Source organism: Myxocyprinus asiaticus, chromosome 47 (assembly GCF_019703515.2).
Source record: "Myxocyprinus asiaticus isolate MX2 ecotype Aquarium Trade chromosome 47, UBuf_Myxa_2, whole genome shotgun sequence".
Taxonomy (NCBI): Eukaryota; Metazoa; Chordata; class Actinopteri; order Cypriniformes; family Catostomidae; genus Myxocyprinus; species Myxocyprinus asiaticus.
The window spans coordinates 10,164,346-10,172,431 of NC_059390.1; the positions used below are offsets into that span (position 1 = coordinate 10,164,346).

General features: G+C 38.7%; 1 long non-coding RNA gene across 1 annotated transcript; it reads left to right on the forward strand.

Moving 5' to 3' along the window:
* The first annotated feature begins 705 nt into the window (after positions 1-705).
* On the forward strand, positions 706-6,885 carry LOC127437065 (uncharacterized). The gene is made up of 3 exons (XR_007896515.1): positions 706-1,053; positions 2,858-2,924; positions 5,519-6,885. It is a non-coding gene; the product is annotated as an uncharacterized LOC127437065 (long non-coding RNA).
* Positions 6,886-8,086: the final 1,201 nt, after the last annotated feature.

Sequence of the window (8,086 nt, forward strand, 5' to 3'; positions counted from 1 at the left end):
CACACACACACACAGTATATACACGATTCACTCAGCGCTGCTGTGGCATCGCGTTAGTAGATTGAAAAAGTTCTGGGTCAGAAGACTAGACTACTTGTTCTGGCAGCCATACATATCATCACTTATTTCAGCTGCATACGCAAAATCCTAAGAAAGATAGGTGGCATAGCCTACGGCGTATGCCTGCGTGCCCAAGACTACACTACTGCTCCACCCTATAAGGAGAGAGAAACTTTAAGCTTTTAATATCATTTTCTTTAGAATTTGTTGCAAGGCAACAACCCTCTTCCGTGAGTAAAATATTGTAATGAAAAAAAAGAAAAACATGAAATCTTAAAAAGTAGAAGGTTATTACATCATAACTTTAAAATTTTGGATGGCAATTTCAAAATATATAAGCGGATGAATTATAGCCTATAAAATAATATTTAATTGAAAATGTGTAATAGATATATTTATTTATATATAAATCTGTAACGTTTGGCATCCTGTTAACAAATATTAACTAACACCATGGCCCATAACAAAATGTTAAATCACCTAAAGCGGGTTTCACTCGGGACGGACTGCGAATAGAATCCAGCAGACAGTCAGTAGGAGGTCCCTTTAAGTTTCCATTGAGGGAGGCCGCGCTATGTCACATGATGAACATTATATAATGAAACAGCGAACAGAAAAGCCAAGTGTGTGTGTGTGTGTGTTCGTGTGTCCATGACTACAAAATAAGACTGTAAAGCAACGCAGTCGTCCAGCAAACGTCCCATTTTCGCCCATCTATGTTGGAGCTATTGGAGCTACAGTATTTCCAACATCAACACCAAGTGATGGGTTTCGTTGCGCGGACCGGATTGCACCTGCTGCCACGCATTATATGCGCTTTATATAAATGCACGCGAAGATTGCACGAGCACGCATCTCAGTCTATGCGTGCGCGTCCTAACTGTGCGCGTGAAGTTATTTGCGATAAATATCACAGTTACCGCAAACTCTTCGCACGCATATGAGAACTGATGATAAGTGCGCCTGAGGATCCTTATGAACAACAACACCGAAGTAAGTGTGTAGAATAATGCTTTAGGCTATTACGATGTATGTGTGGAGATATTAGATAAGAGGAGATATTTGGTGATGTGCCACTTGTAATGCTCTGTAATTCTGCCAACGTCCGCATTCCGGACTCTATTGCGCAGATTAAAATCCAAAATAGTCTTGCATTTAATGTGACATGTGGATGATGTCTTATTTTAAAACCCCAAGCAATAACTGTGCACTTCTGATAAAGAACATCACGCCCCTGTTTGTGCGCAGTTGCTGTAGGATGTAACAGCAGTCGAACATAAACAAAATGTTACTGCGTACATGCAGCTCAGGCTTTAATGTTAACGATGAACGGAATATTTGAGGCGTTAAAGCTTTTAGAAGCCTAAAAGGGATTGTTTGAGATCTAAAGTGGTAAAGCCATGAGCACTTTCAGAAGTTGCGCTGTTATTTCAGTACCATCGTCATCATCATTATCATCATCATCATCATTACACAAGATAAAGCGGAACAAGCTCTACGGCGACATGAAGCAAAACTTCGCAGAAAACAAGAGCAGGTGGCTCGATGCCTCTGACAACCAGATATGACTTCTGAGAGATTTTCAAGTAATTTAAATGTTATTTGAATGTTGTGATTTATATATAATGTTAGCCTGCAATAGTTGTGTTATAGTCGCTATAACAAGAATTTTCCGCGTTCATATAGCCTATTAAGGAATTTAAAGGGATATAGACTATTTTTGGCTTGTTTCTGATGGCGTTTAAATTAGTGTGAAACTAGTTTAAGTTGCTGTTTTTATTTATTTATTTATTTTATTTTATTTTATTTTATTTGTTTTAAGTTATATATGATACAGCTTGTTCATAAGCGACGCTTTAACAGTTTCAGTGCACGTTTGGTCAATGCGCAATTACGCGTATTGTTTTATACGTAAGCATTTATTTGTGCATGATACGCGAATATACTCTTCATCTAATATGTCAAGTAAGCACACGACAACATCTGTATGGATCCATATGGGAGTTGGGAGAGAACTGGACTCCCTCATAAAGCTGGCGGATTATATGCTATTTTCTTTCGTAATAACGTGCGACGCCTCTACCTTGTTGTCATGTTGGGATCGGGCCGGACGAAAAACAACCGAGCACCTGACAACAACCTGTGCGTGCACGCAGCCACGACGAGAACGCGCAACATGTAGGTTGAGCCCGTCGTGTCACGTGCGCCGGGCAGCGCTGCAAACTGGAGACCAAAGGACGCGCGAAGAAGGGTTTTGATTTATAGTTAGTGACGTAACCTGGACGAAACTGTATGCCATAAAGTAGGTTCGTTAAGCAACCTAGCAGGTAAAGGGCGTGATAAGAGGATTGGTGACGTTGAATGTTCCTGCCAACAACCATCAGTCATCAAACTTGCAACCAAAACACCATTATAGGTACTAGATGAGATAGCAGAATTGAAAAGAAAATGATAGGTATAGCTTGTCTGGATTATGTGAGTCACTTTTCAAACTTTAGAGATGTAGGTCATGTTTGCTAATATTTTATAGAGAAGGGGACAATTGATTTGATACTTATAAAAGAGATCACAACTGGTAAAACTATATCCATTTTGTCTCCCTTAAATGACCGAATAAGCCAAAAGGCTGGCTTCTGTGTCAACATGTGTTGGCTTGGAAACTCATTGGCTGTTTATCAAATCGCTTGACTTGATGTCCTTTGAATTACAAGTCTCTTGACTCGATATGACCCTTTTTTTTTTTTTTTTTTTACGGTTTCCTGATTGTTTTGTGCCTTGTAAACATTCCCCCGAATAGGAGGGTATTTATACGACTGGCTCATGTCTGTGAATGGGAAAAACCAAGTGGAGTTCATGTTGTTCTGGTGAGTGTTCTGTAAGGAGTGATTTCCACTCGAGTGAATTAACATGGCACATTTACTCACCACTGCATGGAGGAAAACAATAAGATTAACATTGCATTTGAAATTAACCGAGAGCTGCTGACGCATGGGAGGGACTGTTGTGAATGTGAGTGTGTGCATGTGTGTGTGTGTACGTGTGTTCCTCTCCTCCCCTCCAAACACAAACAGACATCATGATGTGCGTCATCAGCCATGATGTATCGGGTTTACTGGTAGAAATACAGACCACAAAACTCTCAAATTGCATAGCATATTCTAGAGCTTAAAATGAATAGTTCACCCCCCCAAAATAAGGTCTGTTAGAATTTAGTCACCTTCATGTCGTTCCAAACCTGTATGCCTTTCTTTCTGTCAGGGAACACAGGAAGAGTTATTTATAGCAGAATGCTCAAACTGTTCTTTTCCAGACAATGAAAGTGAATGGTGACTCCCAAGCAAAATTATCAGTGAATAACGACTTAAATTTCAGTTCAAGTTCATATAGGACCATAAGACTTGGAATATAATGTCATATGGACTTCTTTTATGGTGCTTTTTTGTCTTTTTGGAGCTTGACATCTTCTGGTCCCCATCCACTTTCAGTGTATGGAAGAGAGCAGTTTGAGCATTCTGCTAAACTTCTCCTTTGGTGTAACATGGAAGGAAGATAGTCGTACATGTTTGGAATGAAATGATGATGAGTAAATCACAGAATTTTCATTTTTGAGTGAACTATCCCTAGAAGAGGTAAATGACCAACTACTTTGGTCTATCACCTTTCATGCCTCATCGAAAATGCCTCTCCAGATCTCCGTAAAGACTTCCAGGCAATAAGATCACGCATTTTGCAAGCTGTACGTCAGCTTCTATAAAAACACTTTTAAGCCCTGACCGACTGACGTTCATCAGCTTCCTCATTTGATGGGTGAACTATGGTATGGCAGCTAATGCAAACATTTTACTGGAAACCCAAGATTAACTGTACAATTCTAGGGAACAGCAAAAGCAAAGTCGGCAGCACCATGTGTGTTTCATTTCCTGATGAAACTGGCATTACTTATATGAGCACTTGTGGTGTGTTTGTCCCAGTGTTAATGTGTTTCTTAAGTTGTTGTTGGCATGCACAGAGGCATCTGTGTTTGTCAGGTTGTTAAGGTTTGAATTAGCATGTTGTGATGATATTCAAATACGTGTGTGCGTGTGCATGTGCACAAATAGTTTTTTTTTTCCAGTGCGTATGAACGTGTGTGATTCATGCTGGTCTTTAGCTCAGCTGTGCAACCTGCATTTCCGCTGTGGGGTGTGTGGTCATGATGTACTGCTCCCATGTGACTGCGTGTGTTTACATCCTACGGTGGACGGGAGGGGAAGTGAGTGATGACGCAGAAGCAGCAGAACAGAGGCAGAGGCAGCCGCCATTACCATATACATACAGTGAAAGAGAGAATGTAAGATTGATTAAAGAAAAGAAATTAAGAAGATGTAAAAAGACTTCAAAAGACCCATTGAAGAAGCATCGGAAGAGAACAAGTTGGAAAGAGAGATAAAAACAAAGAGAAGTCTAAAAGAAAGAGACTGGACAACACGTTAGAATAAGTGCCTATTTACTTTCTTAATACATATTTGTGGTCTCATTGTGCACAATTCATAATTGTAAGTTAAAGGGATAGTTCACCCAAAAATTACAATTCTCTCATCATTTACTCACCCTCATGCCATCCCAGATGTGTATGACTTTCTTTCATCAACAAAGATTTTTAGAAACATATCTCAGCTCTGAATGCAAGCTCCAAAATGCACATAAAGGCAGCATAAAATAATCCATAAGACTCCAGTGGTTAAATCCATTTGTTCAGAATCGATTGATAAGTGTGGGTGAAAACTAAATGGTGATTTGCATTCTTTGTGCATACTGCAACCTACAGGGCAGGGAGGAGAATAAAAAAAAAAGGACTTAGTATTGATCTGTTTCTCACCCACACCTATCATATCTCTTCTGAAGATATAGATTTAACCACTGGAGTCATATGGATTACTTTTATGCTGCTTTTATGCACGTTTTAGAGCTTCAAAATGTTGGTACCCATTCACTTGCAATGTGGGGAACTACAGAGCTGAAATATTCTTCTAAAAAATCTTTGTTTGTGTTCAGCAGAAGAAAGAAAGTCATACACATCTGGGATGGCATGAGGGTGAGTAAATGATGAGAGAATTCTCATTTTGGGGTGAACTATCCCTTTAAATGTAAAGACTTGTTCTGCCTCTGAAATAACCTTTTTGGCTGACATTACCTATGCCACACAGACGATTAGTTAATGTTAACCAATAGCCACATTAAGCATTAATTTAGTTTCCGGTTGCAGATAATGCAGCCTTTCTACAATCTTGCCAATAGTTAATGCAGCAATTGAGTGCCAGTTAACATTAAAGGAATATTCCAGGTTCAATACAAGTCAAGCATTTCAAAGCACTAAATACCTCTTTGTGTTGAAGAAAAACACTAGACCGCCGGTACTTGTAGTTTAAAAGCCCTTATTCAAACCTGGCTTTGTAAGAGATACTTCCTCTCTTCCCAGGGCTTCTCAGGTTGGCAGGGAGAGTGCAGGGATGGCCGATATTTGTGCCCTGAGTTCCCAGTTCCCAAAGTGCTGAATGGGAGAGGAATGCACCCGGACAAGCAAAGTTGGCATGGCCCCTGCCTGAGCTCTCACTGCCTAATGTGAACTCATATCTCACTCAGGATGCCACTGACAAAGAGCAACTCTCCACAGGCACTGTGTTGCACCCTACTCAAAACCCCATCTGTCAAGATGAGGTTTTATTGTGTTTGTGTGCGAGAGAGTTGGAGAGCTACTGTGGCTTGACTTTCAAAGTGACCCGCATAAAGAGAATACATTTTCGCAGAGTAATAACACAAGCTCGACTTGACAACAAAAATGCTTTGATTCTGCCAAACCGGAGAGGACAACATGTTCCTTATGCGAAGGGTCGTGGCTGATGCTTGCAGGGGAAGTGGTTCGGTCAATGTATCGGAGTAAACTTTGACAGGAAATGTAAAATGCTCGAGGCAAGGAGGCCAAGTTGACCGAGCTGCCAAAATGACAATGTTAAGGATAGTTGCATCAAAAAACTCCCAGCACCCCTTTTTTCCCTGCTTTTTTGTGCTTCTGTTAATGACAGAACAATGTGAGCAAGAAATTCCAAGATGACTTCCTTTAACCAATAAGCCAACTTTTTTGTTGAGAAACGTATAATAATACACATTAATAAGTAATTGTTGCACTGTATTCTGTTGGACAGAACCTACACGATTCCCAAATTGTTCCAAATGTTTTGGTCGATTACGGTAAATTCTGAAAATAGGGTAATTGTTCAGCTGCAGACGGTCTCTTTATAGACTTTTTTTGTTGGTGAGTAAAGATTATTGTGTAGCAACTTCCTTGGCGGTACAGCATTAACTCATTTCCAACTAATAAAAGGACCTAGGCGGGGTGTTTGTTAAGTCAGAATCCAAGGACTTAAGTGAAAATCAGGTCAATTCCATCGAGTCATTTCAGCCAGTGGAAAGCTACCCTCATCCTATATTTAAAACCATCCTCTCTCACTCCCTCCCTCTATCTTTCTTTCTTTCTTTCTTTCTTTCTTTCAGAATGCTTTCAGTCAGGCTAAACAGGCGCATAAACTGCTGACTCATACCACAAACAAACAATGAAAGATGCGGGCAGTTGCATTATCGAATGCTACTTGAGCCAGCTAGGAAAATACATTTACTAATGAGCAGCTCAGCCTTATGTTTTTATTCATGGCATATTGAGTTTATATTAAAACATAAAAAATGTGATTGGATGGAGTCTCATCAGCCTTCAGTTTGACGGTTTATAATCTGTATACATGATTTCTGTCTACTGCCAACAATTAAATAAATTTAATGAATGTGTACAGTAATTAACATGTTGTAAAATTTTCTTAGGATACATGTTTTTATTTTGGTTCCTAATCTGAAAACACACACACACACACACACACACACACACACAACAATGCAGCTTTGTCAGTACAACTGTACGATTATATAACGATTGGTGAAGTGTGAATTTAATCAAAAGGTTAAAAAAATAAATTATATTTTGCATACCAAAATGAGGACTATTTTAGAACAAATAAGGTTTGTGATTGCGATTATTGTGATTATTTTCATGACAATTAGGACACCCAAATTCTCATTAATTTTGTTTCATGTCATGTTATTCTCAATGATGATCTCATTGCTATAATGCAGTATTTCTAACTTTATTTCAGTAAAAAAAAAAAAAAGGTTTTATAATTAAATTATTTTTTAATTAAATCAGTAGAAAGGTAGTCAAATATTTACTACCATGATGTATAAATGTTATTTCTTTATTTATTTATTATGGTAATGAGAATAGGGAATGGGTGCTTAAATGTCATTGCGTTATAAAGAAATTAATGTCACAATGCAAAAAGTTTTAATCGTCCTAAAAATAGGCGTTGAGTTAATAATAAAAATTTAATTTCTTTCTTTTGGTTTTGGGGTTAAATATGACATGTCTTGACTTTATAACCTTCTATACAATCAGCCAATGTGTCCATTATATCTGTATCCTGACCTCTTGATCCCTGTGTTAGACTCCGTTCCTCTCTTTATTCTTCTGTGCGCTTGAATGTCCTACATGCAATATAAATGGACTTAGCGTGGTTGCCATATTTAGCCAGATCACAGATTTTCCCTCATGAGTTGCAGATAAGAAAAATACAGAAAGGAGAACTGAAGTCGGCCACACACTGCTCCTCTGCTAACAGCCACAAAATGTACAGAACACATACAGTATTGATAGTGCAGACCAATCTTACAGGAAAATAACAGCTTGTGAAGTCAAAAAAGTGGTCAGCTATAAACAGTTACTCATGTCTTGGAGAGATATTATCACTAACTTGCCGTACCACTTCCTGTTTTTAAGTTTTTACGATACAAAATGCTCCTTTTCCATGAGCATCACTAGTTTGCCTCTTTTGTCATAGAAACATGATTCTGCATCTCAGATTATTATCCAAGTTTTACTTCCTTTTTTGAAGAAACTACATTTTAAACTAGAGTCCTGGTCGTCTATCCATGGTGCTGTTAC